The 16,943-nt window shown below is 45.5% G+C and overlaps 1 protein-coding gene across 1 annotated transcript in view; it reads left to right on the top strand.

Annotated features, from left to right (window-relative positions):
• Positions 1 to 16,943, top strand: part of LOC139266712 (dynein axonemal heavy chain 8-like) — a 2,132,242-nt gene that overhangs the window by 1,180,485 nt on the left and 934,814 nt on the right. The window lies entirely within an intron of this gene.

Genomic DNA, 16,943 nt, shown 5'->3' with positions numbered 1-16,943 from the left:
GTGGATGAGCCCTCTGTTGGTTGCACAAGGTATTTACAGGTTTACATATATAACAGCATGCACGGCTATGACGTCATCGCTGGTTGTGCGCCGGCCCAGGTTGCAAATCTCTAGGCGCTCCAAATCGTCCCCAAAATCTCGGGAGCAATTTTGCCCCAGGCTCCACCACCACCTGCCCCCAGGTGAAGATGCAATTTCCTTCTGGCGGCGCTAACGTGGCGCAAAAAAAGGGCAAATAGGGCCCCAAAGAATTTAGGAGGAATTTCTTTACACTGAGTGGGGAGAATGTTAAATTCACTGCCACATGGAGCAGTTGAAGCAGATAGCATTGATGCATTTAAGGGGAGGCTTGATACATACATGAAGGAGAAGGAATTAGAAGGATACATGGGCAGGCTAGAAAGAGGTCATTCAACTAGAAGGAGTCTGTGTGGAGTATAAACACGCCATAAATCAGTTGGCCCAAATGGCCTGTTTCAAGACAATGGATTCTATGTAGTTCTATATAGGATGAGGTAGCAAGCTTTGAATTGCCACAAACCTTGTCTAAAAACATCAGCTTTGACTGAAGCGATTGTAAAGAATATTCTCAGCGGTGTAACTAAAAGGATTCTGCAAACTGTATTTCAACAGTTTTCGGCAGAGAGAACTGTTGCTCTCCATTCTTCTGTCACGGAACCCTTTCTATGTGGTACACGAAGGGCATTCCCATATGCAGAATCATGGAATCAAAGAATTGTTAAAGCACAGAAGGAGGCAATTCGGCCTGTCAACCCAGTGTCAGCTCTCTGCAAGAGAACTTCAGCTCGTCCCAATCTCCTGCCCTTTCTCCACAGCACTGCATTTTTTTTTTCTCAGGGACTTATCTAATTCCCTTTTGAAAGCCATGATTGAATGTGCCTCCACAATCCTTTCAGACCTTGCATTCCAGATCATAACCACTCACTGAGTAAAAAAGTTTTTCCTCATGTCGCCTTTGGACCTTCTGCCAATCACCTTAAATCTGTGTTCTCTCGTTCTCGATCCTTCCGCCAATAGGAACAGTTTCTCTCCATCTACTCTGTCTAGACCCCTCATGATTTTGCACGCCTCTATCAAACCACCTCTCAATCTTCTCTGCTCTGAAGAGAACAATCCCAGTTTCTCCAGTCTATCGATGTAACTGAAGTCTCTCATCCCTGGAACCATTCTTGTAAATATTTTCTGCACCCATTCTAAGGTCTTCACAGCCTTCCTAAAGTGCAGTGCCCAGAATTGGACACAATACTCCAGATATAAATATCCCAAATAGCTGTTTCAGAAGCCGTCCGCTACAGGAGGCTACAATTTGCAACGATGCAGAGAAGGAATTCTCTCAAACAAAAAAAAATAAAAGCTTATTTAAGGAGACTGAACTTCATATCACAAAGTGTTTTTTTGTTATAGAAACATAGAAAATAGGTGCAGGAGTAGGCCATTCGGCCCTTCAAGCCTGCACCACCATTCAATGTCATGGCTGATCATTCACCTCAGTACCCCTTTCCTGCTTTCTCTCCATACCCCTTGATCCCTTTAGCCATAAGGGCCATATCTAACTCCCTCTTGAATACATCCAATGAACTGGCATCAACGACTCTCGGCAGTAGGGAATTCCACAGGTTAACAACTCTCTGAGTGAAGAAGTTTCTCCTCATCTCATAGAAACATAGAAACAGAGAAAATAGGTGTAGTAGTAGGCCATTCGGCCCTTCGAGCCTGCACCAGCATTCAATAAGATCATGGCTGATCATTCCATCAGTACCTCTTTCCTGCTTTCTCTGCATGCCCCTTGATCCCCTTAGCCGTAAGGGCCATATCTAACTCCCTCTTGAATATATCCAATGAACTGGCATCAACAACTCTCTGCGGCAGGGATTTCCTTAGGTTAACAACTCTCTGAGTGAAGAAGTTTCTCCTCATCTCAGTCCTAACTGGCCTACCCTTATTCTAAGACTATGTTCCCTGGTTCTGGACTTCCCCAAAATCAGGAACATTCTTCCTGCATCTAACCTGTCCAGTCCCGTCAGAATCTTATACGTTTCTATGAGATCCCCTCTCATCCTTCTAAACTCCAGTGAATAAAGGCCCAGTCGATCCAGTCTCTCCTCATATGACAGGCCAGCCATCCCTGGAATCAGTCTGATGAACCTTCGCTGCACTCCCTCAATAGCAAGAACGTCCTTCCTCAGATTAGGAGACCAAAACTGAACACAATATTCCAGGTGAGGCCTCACTAAGGCCCTGTACAACTGCAGTAAGACCTCCCTGCTCCGATACTCAAATCCCCTAGCTATGAAAGCCAAAATACCATTTGCCTTCTTCACCACCTGCTATACCTGCATGCCCACTTTCAATGACTGATGAACCATGACACCCAGGTCTTGTTGCACCTCCCCTTTTCCTAATCTGCCGCCATTCAGATAATATTCTGCCTTTGTGTTTTTGCCCCCAAAATGGATAATCTCACATTTATCCACATAATACTGTATCTGCCATGCATTTGCCCACTCACCTAACCTGTCCAAGTCACCCTGCAGCCTCTTAGCATCCTCTTCACAGCTCACACTGCCACCCAGTTTTGTGTCATCCTTGGAGATATTACACTCTATTCCTTCATCTAAATCATTCATGTATATTGTAAATAGCTGGGGTCCCAGCACTGAGCCCTGCGGCACCCCACTAGTCACTGCCTGCCATTCTGAAAAGGACCCGACTCTCTGCTTCCTGTCTGCCAACCAATTCTCTATCCACGTCAATACATTACCCGCAATACCATGTGCTTTTATTTTCCATACTAATCTCTTGTGTGGAACCTTGTCAAAAGCCTTTTGAAAGTCAAAATACACCACATCCACTGGTTCTTCCTTGTCCACTCTGCTAGTTACATCCTCAAAAAATTCCAGAAGATTTGTCAAGCATGATTTCCCTTTCATAAATCCATGCTGACTTGGACCAATCCTGTTACTGCTTTCCAAATGCGCTGCTATTTCATCTTTAATAATTGATTCCAACATTTTCCCCACTACTGATGTCAGGCTAACCGCTCTATAATTACCCATTTTCTCTCTTTCTCCTTTTTTAAAAAGTGGTGTTGCATTAGCTACCCTCCAGTTTATCGGAACTGATCCAGAGTCGATAGACTGTTGGAAAATGATCACCAATTCATCCGCTATTTCTAGGGCCACTTCTTTAAGTACTCTAGGATGCAGACTATCAGGCCCTGGGGATGTATTGGCCTTCAATCCCATCAATTTTCCTAACACAATTTCCTGCCTAATAAGGATTTCCTTCAGTTCCTCCTTCTCACTAGTCCCCTAGTATTTCCAGGAGGTTATTTGTGTCTTCCTTCGTGAAGACAGAACCAAAGTATTTGTTCAACTGGTCTGCCATTGCCTTGTTCCCCATTACAAATTCACCTGAATCTGACTGCAAGGGACCTCCATTTGTCTTCACTAATCTTTTTCTCTTCACATATCTATAGAAGCTTTTGCAGTCAGCTTTTATGTTCCCAGCAAGCTTCTTCTCATACTCTATTTTCCCCCTCCTAATTAAACGCTTTGTCCTCCTCTGCTGAATTCTAAATTTCTCCCAGTCCTCAGGTTTGCTGCTTTTTCTGGCCAAATTTCTGCCTCTTCCTTTGATTTAACACGGTCCTTAATTTCCCTTGTTAGCCACGGTTGAGCCACCTTCACCGTTTTATTTTTACTCCAGCTAGGGATGTACAATTGTTGAAGTTCATCCATGTGATCTTTAAATGTTTGCTATTGCCTATCCACCATCAATCCTTTAAGTATCATTTGCCAGTCTATCGTAGCCAATTCACGTCTCATACCATCGAAGTTACCTTTCCTTAAGTTCAGGACCCTAGTCTCTGAATTAACTGTGTCACTCTCCATCTTAATAAAGAATTCTACCATATTATGGTCACTCTTCCCCAAGGGGCCTCACACAACAAGATTGTTAATTAGTCCTTTCTCATTACACATCACCCAGTCTAGGATGGCTAGCCCTCTAGTTGGTTCCTCGACATATTGGTCTAGAAATCCATCCCTAATACACTCCAGGAAATCCTCCTCCATCGTATTGCTACCAGTTTGGTTAGCCCAATCTATATGTAGATTAAAGTCGCCCATGATAACTGCTGTACCTTTATTGCATGCATCCCTAATTTCTTGTTTGATGCTGTCCCCAACCTCACTACTACTGTTTGGTGGTATGTACACAACTCCCACTAACGTTTTCTGCTCTTTGGTATTCCGCAGCTCCACCTATACAGATTCCACATCATCCAAGCTAATGTCCTTCCTTACTATTGCTTTAATTTCCTCTGTAACCAGCAGCACTACCCCACCTCTTTTTCCTTTCTGTCATCCTTCCTGAATGTTGAATATCCCTGGATGTTGAGTTCACAGCCTTGGTCACCCTGGAGCCATGTCTCTGTGATGCCAATGATATCATATTCATTAATTGCTGCCTGTGCAGTTAATTCATCCACCTTATTTTGAATACTCCTCGCATTGAGGCACAGAGCCTTCAGGCTTGTCTTTTTAACAGACTTTGCCCCTTTTTGATTTTTGCCTTGGGTTTCTCTGCCCTCCACTTTTACTTTTCTTCTTTCTATCTTTTGCTTCTGCCCCCATTCTACTTTCCTCTGTCTCCCTGCATAGGTTCCCATCCCCCTGCCATATTAGCTTAACCCGTCCCCAACAGCACTAGCAAACACTCCCCCTTGGACATTGGTTCCTGTCCTGCCCAGGTGCAGACCGTCCAGTTTGTAATGGTCCCACCTCCCCCAGAATCGGTTCCAATGTCCCAGGAATTTGAATTCCTCCCTTCTGCACCACTTCTCAAGACACTCCTGAATAAAGAGTCTGACTGGATACTGTGAGCTCAAAGTGAAATGTGAACTTAATCTTTTATTGCAGGTCGCCAGAGTGCCTCTCCAGCCTGTGAGGCCTCCTTAAGTACCTGTGCTCCCAAGGGATTGTGGGATTCCTTGGGACTACATGGGATAAGCCCTCTGGTGGCTATACAAGGTATATATAGGTTTACAGATAGAACAACACTCCACCCCAAAGTCACCAGTGTAACTATTTACAAGGTGAGTCGATCTGGGGCCTTTTTTTCCCCAGTTGATTGTCTCGGTGCAAATGCTGGTTTTGGTGATTCGTTTGTTGGGCCCCCGCTGGGCTGCTGTGCAGCTGGTCTTGCTGGGCTGCCTGGTGTGGTGAGTCCTGCTGGACTGCTGCGGGTGATGGGTTCTGCTTCGTGGTCAACCGCGGTGTCGGGTGCCACTGGTGTGTATGTTGCGGGGTCAAAGAAGATAGGGCTCCAAAGTGGGTTGCTCAGGATAGTCCATGAATCTGAGTTTGATTTGTTCCAAGTGTTTCCGGTGAATGAGTCCATTTGAAAGTTTGACCCGAAACACCCTGCTCTTTGGCCACAATAGTGCCGGGAAGCCACTTGGGACCTTGTCCATAGTTCAACACAAATACAGGATCATTGACTTCAATTTTGCGTGACACATTTGCGTTATCATGATATATACTTTGTTGAAGCTGCCTGCTCTCTACCTGTTCATGTAGATCAGGGTGAACTAACGAGAACCTTGTCTTAAGTGCCCTTTTCATGAGCAGTTCAGCAGGTGGGATCCCAGTGAGCGAGTGGGGTCTCGTGTGGTAGCTAAGCAGGACTCGGGATAGGCGAGTCAGCAGTGAGCCTTCAGTTACCCTCTTGAAGCCCTGCTTGATAGTTTGCACTGCTCTCTCTGCCTGACCATTGGATGCTGGTTTGAATGGGGCAGATGTAACATGTTTGACTCCATTACGGGTCATGAACTCTTTGAACTCGGCACTGGTAAACATGACCCGATGTCGCTCACAAGAACATCAGGCAGTCCATGCGTGGCAAACATGGCCCGCAGGCTTTCAGTGGTGGCAGCGGACGTGTTTATCTCACATTCAATCCATTTGGAGTAAGCATCTGCAACCACAAGGAACATTTTACTCAAAACGGGCCTGCATAGTCGACATCGACCTTGGACCACGGTTTGGAGGGCCAAGACCATAAACTTAGTGGTGCCTCTCTGGGTGCATTGCTTAACTGGGAACACGTATTACATTTGTGCACACAGAACTCTAAGTCTGCATCGATATCAGGCCACCACACATAGGATCTGGCTATTGCTTTCATCATTATGATGCCTGGATGAGTACTATGGAGGTCACTGATGAAAGTGTCCCTGCTCTTCTACCCGATTACCCCACAGAAGGCAGTCTGCCTGCGTAGACATTTCATCTTTGAGCCGTTGGTACTGTTTTATCTCTTCTTGCATTTCCACTGGGACACTGGACACAATTTTTTACTAGGGACAGTAAGGGGTCCTGGTTCGTCCAGGTTCTAATATGTTGGGCTGTGACGCGTGGTTGCTCACTCTCGAATGCTTCCATAACCATGACTAAATCTGCAGGCTGTGCTATTTCCACCCCTGTGGTGGACAATGGCAGTCTGCTGAGAGCATCAGCACAGTTTTCTACACAGATGGCGTAGTTGTATGCGGACAACGTGAGCACCCATCTCTGGATGCAGGCCGATGCATTCGTATTTATCCCCTTACTTAGGAAAAAAGGGATATCAGTGGCTTATGCTCAATTTCCAGTTCAAATTTGAGCCCAAACAGATATTGATGCATTTTCTTTACCCCATAAGCACACGCTAGCGCTTCTTTTACAATCATGCTGTAGGCTCTCTCAGCCTTAGACAGACTTCTGGATGCATAAGCAACTTCCCAGATTCATTAGCTTGTTGCAATACACACCCGACGCTGTACGACGACGCATCACACACTAGTACCAAATGCTTACATGGATCATACAACACAAGCAATTTGTTTGAGCATAACAATTTTCTAGCTTTTAAAGAGGCATTTTCTTGGCTTTTGCCCCATACCCATTCATCTCCTTTACGCAGTAAGGCGTGCAGTGGTTCTAATAGTGTGCTGAGACCCGGTAAGAAGTTACCAAAGTAGTTCAGGAGTCCTAGGAACAACCGCAGCTCCATCATGTTCAATGGCCTCGCTGCATTCTCCATTGTCTCCTTCTTCGAATCGGTGGGCCTGAATCCGCCGTGATTCTTCCTCCCAGGAACTCCACTTCAGGCGCCAGGAAAACGCAGGTCGAGCATTTTAACCTGAACCCCACACTGTTGAGTCGACTAAGAACCTCCTCCAGGTTCTGCAGATGCTCGACTGTGTCCCGACCTGTAACCAAGATGTCGTCCTGGAAGACCACTGTGTGCGGGACCGACCTCAGTAAGCTTTCCATGATGCTCTGGAATATCGCCGCTGCTGATCGAATTCCAAACGGGCATCTGTTATAAATGAAGAGAACTTTGTGCGTGTTGATGCAGGTGAGGCCCTTCGATGATTCCTCCAGCTCCTGCATCAGTTAGGCTAAGGTCAAGTCCAGCTTCGTCCCGCCAGCATAGCACAAAGGTCATCAGACTTTGGTAGTGGTCATTGATCCTGTCGGGAGAAATGATTGATAGTTACTTTGTAATCACCACAGATTCTGACGGTGCCGTCTCCCTTCAGGATTGGAATAATCGGACTGGCCCACTCGTTGAATTCGATCGGCGAAATGATGCTCTCTCGTTGCAGCCAGTCTAGCTTGATCTTTACCCTTTCTCTCATCATGTAAGATACTGTTCTCACCTTGTGATGGATGGGTTGCGCCCCCGGAATTAGGTGGATCTGCACTTTTGCTCCTTGGAACTTCCTGATGCCTGGTTCGAACAACGAAGGGAACTTGTTTCAGACCTGGGCACATGAAGTGTCATCAGCGGATGAAAGCAGGGAAAGATACACTGTTTCCAGTGGGGTTCCGCAGGGCTCAGTGCTACGTCCCTTGCTTGTTGTGGTTTACATCAATGATCTAGGCATAGACTTTCCACTTTTTTTGCATTGATGCCACTCACTTACCGTCCATTTTAACGCTGAGATGAGGTATAATGCCCAGATATCGGCCATTTAGCAACAAAATGGAAACTAACGTCCATGTATCGCTCACTTATCGCCCAGCGTTACTTTCGGCATGTAGTTAACGCAGAGAATTAATAATACCGCCCGCCTACATAATTTTGCCATAAACACCAGAATGAGCGAAACTAATGCCCATAATATTGCCGAGCGTTACTTTCGGCACCTCGCCCACATATCGCCGAAAATAACGCTCGCCGAAAAAAACGCTGAGAAAAAGTTGCTCTCACCTGAACTAAGCCCAGCAGTATGGACGCCATGTTGTAAATCGGAGGTCGGTTCATTTTAGAGGCTGCTTCAACTTCTGGGGAGTTTTGATGTACTGTGCAGTTCTTTTAAGGTGATTTGAACATCTGAACAAAAATCTTCTCATTCTGTGGACGATTTAATTTATTTTAGGTGTTTTCGTAGGTAAATTTATTGTTTGTGAACAATAGGTATAAGACTGATTGTGATTAATAAAAACATAAGAACATAAAAAATAAGAGCAGGAGTAGGCCATATGGCCCCTCGAGCCTGCTCCGCCATTTATTACGATCATGGCTGATTCGATCATGGACTCAGCTCCACTTCCTTGCCCGCTCTCCATAACCTCTTATCCCCTTAACGTTTAAGAAACTGTCTATTTCTGTCTTAAATTTATTCAATAACCCAGCTTCCACAGCTCTCTGAGGCAGCGAATTCCACAGATCCACAACTGTCTGAGAGAAGAACTTTCTTCTCATCTCAGTTTTAAATGGGCGGCCCTTTATTCTCAGATTATGCCCTCTAGTTCTAGTCTCCCCTATGAGTGGAAACATCCTCTCTGCATCCACCCCGTCAAGCCCCCTCATAATCTTTACGTTTCGATAAGATCACCGCTCATTCTTCTGAATCCCAATGAGTAGAGGCCCAACCTACTCAACCTTTCCTCATAAGTCAACCCCCTCATCTCCGGAATCAACCTGGTGAAACTTCTCTGAACTGCCTCCAAAGCAAGTATATCCTTTCGTAAATATGGAAACCAAAACTTCATGCAGTATTCCAGGTGTGGCCTCACCAATACCCTGTACAACGGTAGCAAGACTTCTCTGCTTTCATACTCCATCCCCTTTGCAATAAAGGCCAAGATTCCATTGGCCCGCTGTACTGCAGCACTTTGCAATCTTTCTCCATTTAAATAATAACTTGCTCTTTGATTTTTTTCTGCCAAAGCGCATGTCCAACATTATACTGCATCTGCCAAATTTTTGCTGACTCACTTAGCCTGTCTATGTCCTTTTGCAGATTTTTTGTGTCTTCCTTACACATTGCTTTTCCTCCCATCTTTGTATCATCAGCAAACTTGGCTACGTTACACTTGGTTTCTTCCTCCAAGTCATTAATATAGATTGTAAATAGTTGGGGTCCCAGCACTAATCCCTGCGGTAACTCATTGGTTACTAATTGCCAACCTGAGAATGAACCATTTATCCCGACTCTCTGTTTTCTGTTCGTTAGCCAATCCTCTATCCATGCTAATATATTACCCCCAACCCCGTGAACTTTTATCTTGTGCAGTAACCTTTTATGTGACACCTTGTCAAATGCCTTCTAGAAGTCCAAATATACCACATCCACTGGTTCCCCTACATCCACCCTGTTCGTTACATCCTCAAAGAATCGTAATGGGGCCTGTAATTTCTCAGCCTGACTTGATGATTATGCACATGCTGCAGACTAGAGATGGCAGAAGGTATATTCAAGAGCATTATGTGCCCAGTCAAAGAGGTGGCATACTGAGGAGGAGGACGAGAACTTACACCCCACGCACTTACAGGGAGAAGCGGTCTTATCTGAACTTGTCCAATAACACGTGAAACAATGCACAACAAGGTTATATGAAATAAAAAACATTTAATGAGCGCATTTGTATAAAATCATAATTATAACTGTAAAAACCACCCCACCCCACAACAAATTGATGACATTTATATCATTCATAAAAGTATTCACATTTCCAACACACTTCATAATCAAAGAACACAAATGCAAAAAAATAAGATACCCCCCTTCCCCCAAGCATATAATCGGTGTTGAATGCATTTTGGAGCTTGGCGATGCATGCTCCTCAAAGTCGGCACTGTCAACTCTGGAGAAGGCACCCTACAGCTCCATGCGCGATAATCGAGGCTCCTCAGCACCAGATGCACGATCGTCCGGCGAATCTGGCCCCGGACCCCCAGCTTTTTAGCTCGGTGTTCTTGCATGGGACCGCGCTGCTGGCTGAGCTACAAAACATAAATGAGGTTATTAAAGGAGAAGGTGGTGCTCGGGTCACAAGGTGATTCCAACGCTATACACAGCATATGCACATCAAAAGCACCACCGCTATCAAAATCATCACAGACATCATATTTCATGACCATGACAAAATTCTGCATTGCAATGATTCTCATGAGGCCATCATTATTTAGAGAATACTTTTATCAATCATCTATCATATATTATTGGTCGGATGTGAGTGGGTGTGGCATCTATTGACTTTACATCACGCAATGGTGTATACTTTACTCACGTGGCCTCACATCAGCTTCTGCTGCTGCTTGCATGGCCAACCGGGGTGGCTCCCCACTAACGCCAGCACCCGCTCCTCAATGTTGATGAGCTCACTGATGACTAGTGGACCGCCATCCATTCACCTCTGTTCAGCCCTATTCTTCGAAAGCCTCTTCTGTAAAAGGTAACACCAGCACAACATGGCATGAGATCATTGCATGAGATCATTGCTAGGTACTGTCACAGAGACTGATACAACACATAACCGACAGATGTAATCATGTTTATTAAGAAAATTATCATTATTTACCTAAAGACGTACACTGTCAACGCAGGCTTTGAGTAAAACATTCCCAGTATAAGTGCAAGACATCATATCTGATTTTAATCACTCATTACACTTACAATTCAAATCATATAAATATATAAGTAAATGGAAATAAATGTAATATTTACTCTGGCGGATCCGACTAGGCCGTTCCAGCACTTGTGGCACTGGTTGCCCGCACGCACCTCGTTGGTTGCCGACGAGACCACCTCAGCTATATCGGCCCATATCTTCTGGTAGACCTTTGGGGTGGGCTTCCCTCACTGGGTCAATTGACCCCAGCATTACTCCATCTCCTGCAGGAGGGAGGCATTTGCCTCATCGGAGAATCTCCGAGCTCATTTTCGTCCTCCCAACAGTTCCTCTCCCACCTCACTGCTTTCGCCAGCGTCCTCAGTCTCCACAGCCTGCTGTGTCGCCTCCTCCATCCCTTCCATTTTAACTATATTTTTTTCCCCAAAAAACTCTGTGGGAACAACATTATTTGTGCTCACAATTCTTTTTGCTGCTGGTAACTTTCCCCCCTACCTCCCAAAACAGCCAACCAACCACACAACACACCTACACATGCTTTCAGTTCCTCTCTGCTCCCTCTCTCTCTCCTCTTTTGTGCATGTATTGATGACCCCTGACCTCCTGAAACACGAGAAATGACCTTTGCTATGGTGTTGCTATGGACACTGACAGTTTACGGCAGAAGGTCAAAAATATTAACGCTAACGCCCATTTCACATCGCTCACGGTAACGCCCATTATAAAGTGGAAAGTTGGGGTTTTGAAAACGGGCAATAATCTGGTGATCTCAAAACCCATATTAACTGCCAACGCTGGAAATAACGCCCATTTTGGGCCGATCTGCACAAAAGTGGAAAGTCTAGCCCCTAGACTTCAATATGACGAAGAAGTTTGCTGATGATACAAAAATAGGCTGTGTGGTTGATAATGAAGAAGAAAGCTGCAGACTGCAGGAAAATATCAATCAACTGGTCAGGTGGGCAGAGCAGTAGCAAATGGAATTTAATCCACAGAAGTGTGAGGTAATGCATTTGGGGAAGGGAATACACATTAAATGGGAGGATATTGAGAAGTGTAGAGGAAAAAAGGGACTTGGGAGTGTATGTCCACAGATCCCTGATGATAGCAGGCGAGGTGGATAAGGTGGTTAAAAAGGCATACGCAATGCTTGCCTTTATTAGCCGAGGCATAGAATATAAGAGCAGGTGGGTTATGCTTGAACTATATAAAACACTGGTTAGGCCACAGCTGGAGTATTGTGTGCAGTTCTGGTCACTGCATTACAGGAAGGACGTGATTGCACTGGAGAGGGTACAGCGGAGATTTACGAGGATGTTGCCGGGGGTGGAGAATCTTAGCTATGAGGACAGATTGGATAGGCTGGGTTTGTTTTCTTTGGAATAGAGGAGGCCGAGGGGAGACCTCATTGAGGTGTATAAAATTATGAGGGTCCTAAATATAGTGGATAGAAAGGGCCTATTTCCCTTAGCAGAGGGGTCAACAACCAGGGGGCATAAATTTAAAGTAATTGGTAGACGGTTTAGAGGGGATTTGAGAAGAAATGTCTTTACGCAGAGGGTTGTGGGGTTCTGGAACTCACCGCCTGAAAGGATGGTAGAGGCAGAAACCCTCACCACATTTAAAAAATGCTTGGATGTGCACTTAAAATGCCATATCCTACAGGGCTACGGACCAAGAGTTGGAAAGTGGGATTAGGCTGGATAGCTGCTGCTCAGTCAGCGCAGATACAATGGAACGAAATGACCTCCTTCCGTGCTGTAAATTTCTATGATTCTAAGAGGGTACGTGCATCCTGAATGCAGAGGGCATGGCTGGAGTTGTGCGCCCACAGCTTTAAGGTGGCTTCTACAACCCACCGTCATCATCATAGGCAGTTCCTCGAAGCGAGGATGACTTGATTCCAAGCCAAAAATGGATGAGTTCACAGGACCTAATATTCCAGATCCTGAACTACATCGTGAAGAGTGGAAGATGCCTGTATTTGGATTTTTTTTAATGTGTGGTGGCCGTGGCACACAAGCCACCACACGGACTTGACAGAGCTAGGTCTTGGTCCAGTGGCAAGGATTACCCAAGACTAACTGGAGACCAGCTCTGCTGCTCAGACTGAACTCACATGTATCACAGTGTGGGCTGGCCCATGCTGCCCCTGGGCCCTTGCCTCTTCTGAGCCCCAGATTCACGCCTCTTCTGGGTCCTGGTCACTTCCCTCTATGGACTCTTGCCGCTCCTTCGCCCCTCCTGCTGTGCCTGCCCGCACTGCAATTAGTGATCTGGTTTCATAGCCGTTGCTTTCCTACAGCAGCACGCGCTGCTCCCTTCAGTGGTATGCCGCCGCACGCTGCTCCCTCCAATGGCCCCGGCCTGCTGATGGTCTTGCAGGCCGGGACCGCGCCGATTTCCGGGCCAGGCCGCTGCATGCCTCAACCTACACCATGACCTGGAACCCATAGAGAAGAGGCAGCTCCATCAAAGACTTAACATTGTGTGAGTCACTGATCTTGCAACCATGGCAGGCCTACATAAATGTGAAGTCTACTCACCCTGACAACCCTTGTGAGGTTGTTAAACTTCTTACAGCTTTGAGTGCCAGTTCTGGCCACTGTGTCTGCCGCTGACCCCTCCAGGGTTATCTCCCTCAATATCCTTTTGAAGAGACTGTGTACGGGCCTCCTTCCACTCACTAGATGCAGTGCAGGACACCTCCTCTCTATGGCCTACACTAATGCCTCAGACCCGCTGAAGAGAAGCGGCATGCACGTTGTCTTCCCTCCTGCTGTGCCATCTCTCCTGCTGTAATGGAAGTGGGTTGATTCATCTGCGCATGCGCAAATAAATCGGTGCGTCCTAAAGTTTCATCTATGACCGGGATGATTGGAACGTATCTGCGCATGTGCGAAATGTCCATCTTTTTTAACACCATGATTTTCAGCTGGGCCTCTTGTTAGCCAATTCATGGGATTCAGGGTAACACATTAGTATGGATTGAGGATTGGCTAACTAACAGAAAACAGGTCATTTTCCAGTTGGCAAACGGTAACCAGTGGGACCGGTGCTGGGTTCTCAACTATTTACAATTTATATTAATGACTTGGATGAAGGGACCGAGTGTAATGTAGCCAAGTTTGCTGATGATACAAAGATGGGTGGGAAAGCAAATTGTGAGGAGGTCATAAAAAATGTGCAAAGGGATATAGACAAGTTAAGTAAGTGGACAAAAATTTGGCAGATGGAGTATAATGTTGGAAAATGTGAGGTTATCCACTTTGGCGGAAAAAATAGAAAAGCAAATTATAATTTAAGTGGAGAAAAATTGCAACGTGCTTCAGTACCAAGAAACCTGGGGGTCCTTGTGCATGAAACACAAAAAGTTAATATGCAGGTACAGCAAGTAATCAGGAAGGCAAATGGAATGTTGGCGATTATTGCAAGGGGGATAGAGTATAAAAGCAGAGAAGTCCTGCTACAACTGTACAGGATATTGGTGAGGCTACACCTGAAGTACTGCGTGCAGTTTTGGTCTCCATATTTAAGGAAGGATATACTTGCATTGGAGGCTGTTCAGAGAAGGTTCACTAGGTTGATTCCGGAGATGGGGTGGTTGACTTATGACGATAGGTTGAGTAGGTTGGGCCTAAACTCATTGGTGTTCAGAAGAATGAGAGGTGATCTTATCGAAACATATAAGATAATGAGAGAGCTCGATAAGTTGGATGCAGAGAGGATATTTCCACTCATAGGTGAAACTAAAACTAGGGGGTAAAACCTTATAATAAGGGGCCAGCCATTTAAAACTGAGATGAAGAGGAATTTCTTCTCTCAGAGGGTTGTAAATCTGTGGAATTCACTGCCCCAGAGAGCTGTGGAGGCTGGGTTATTGCATATATTTAAGGCGGAGATGGACAAATTTTTGAGCGATAAGGGAATAAAGGGTTATGGGGAGTGGGCAGGGAAGTGGAACTGAGCCCATGATCAGATCAGCCATGATCTTATTAAATGGCGGAGCAGGCTCGAGGAGTCAAATGGCCTACTCCTGCTCCTATTTCTTATGCTTATGCTTCTTATGTTCTGAATTTTGACCCAGCGATGATGAAATGGCGATATACTTCCAAGTCAGGATGTTGTGTGACTTGGAGGGGATCTTGGAGGTGCTAGTGTTCCAACGCGCATGCTGCCCTTGTCCTTTGAGTTGGTGGGTTTGGGAGGTGGTGTCATAGAAGCCTTGGTGAGTTGCTGCAATGCAGATCGTACATGGTAGACACTGCATCCACTATGCATCTGTGTTGGAGAGATTGAATCTTTAAGATGGTGGATGGGGAGCTAATCAAGTGGGCTGCTTTTTCCTGGATGATGTCAAACTTCTTGTGTGTTGGGTGGAGCTGGGCTCATCCAGACAAGTGGAGTGCATTCCATTACACTCCTGACTTATGTCTTGTAGATGGTGGAATTGCTTTGGGAGTCAGGAGGTGAGACATTTGTCGCAGAATACCCAGCCTCTGATCTGCTCTTGTAACCACAATATCTATGTGGCTGGTCCAGTTAAGTTTCTGGTCAATGGTGACCCCAGGATGCTTTTTTAAATTTTTATTTATTTTTATTTATTTTAATTTATTTTCAGTTATGGTAATGCCGTTGAATGTCATGGGGAGATGGTTAGACTCTCGCTTGTTGGAGATAGTCATCACCTGGCACTTGTGTGGCGTGAATGTTACTTGCCACTTATCAGCCCAAACAGGAATGTCATCCAGGTCTTGCTGCATGCCGGCATGGACTGCTTCATTATTTGAGCTTCCACCGAAGCTGCAAAGGTTGATGATACTGGTTCATTTTGTGGGAGTGTCTCTGGAGATGACCACAGTCTCCAAGGTAGACTACAGAGTGCTGATGCCTATTGAGATGACACCACATAGGCTGGAGGAGGACTTCTCCATTCTTTCAGCCATGGTGCTAAAACTGATTGGCAGGCCTTCCAATACCAGCTATAACTTTGTGAGAGGCAAGCCATTTTATTTTCATTGATGGATCCCTGAAGTCTTCATCGCTGTCGTGCTCAACAAAGCTGGGACAGGGCCTCACCCTCCGGAAAGCTTTGTCCAGGGCTGTCCCAGCCACCAGTACATACCGTTGCTCATTCTCAGTTTTTCACCATTAGCAGACCCATTTGGCTGACTAACTAACCTATGTGGAGTGCCACTGTCTATCCTGGTGCTTCGGAGGGATGGAGCACTTGACAATGATCCTCAGATGTGTCTTCTTATGCTGGGTTCAGATGCTGAGAACAAACTAGAGGAAACAGAAAAAGGACAAGAGTTATAATGACACCGAGAGGCTAGACATTAGCAGCTGACAGTCTTCAGAATGCAGCTTGAAGTTGTGAAGTTTGCTGTATATTTGCTGGGATGATTGAAAAGTTATGAGTACTAGGCAGACACCCTGATCAGATAAGTTACCAGCTTCGCCTTCCCTGATCCTCATGGTTTTGTCTAAGCCATTAATCTTCAGGGATTCGAGCTCTACTTTGCGGAGGGCTAAGAATGAATATTGGGCGGAATGGTGGTGTGCAAGAGCTAGGGTGTGCGAAGAGAATGGTGTTAGTATGCGATGAGAAGATAACAAAGGAAGAAGTAAATTTGTTTGGCATAAGGATAAAAATGTTGCATTGTGCTCTTGTATGCTGAAGGATGTGATGCTTCAGGAGTGGGTGAAAAGAGTGTTAGCATGTATTGTTGAGACACATCCTTGTGTCATTCTTGCTGCTCTTGTGAGATTACTGAACCTCTTTGTGCTCTGAAGTTAGGTCCTGTGGATGATGATGCTGACAATGACCTTCCAGACATAGAAACATAGAAACGTAGAAAATAGTTGCAGGCGTAGGCCATTCGGCTCTTCGAGCCTGCACCACCATTCAATAAGATCATGGCTGATCATTCACCTCAGTACCCCTTTCCTGCTTTCTCTCCATACCCCTTGATCCCTTTGACCGTAAGGGCCACATCTAACTCCCTTTTG

Source organism: Pristiophorus japonicus, chromosome 7 (genome assembly GCF_044704955.1).
Source record: "Pristiophorus japonicus isolate sPriJap1 chromosome 7, sPriJap1.hap1, whole genome shotgun sequence".
Taxonomy (NCBI): Eukaryota; Metazoa; Chordata; class Chondrichthyes; family Pristiophoridae; genus Pristiophorus; species Pristiophorus japonicus.
Note: the sequence above shows the minus strand (reverse complement) of the source record. Positions and strands in the feature narration are given on the sequence as shown.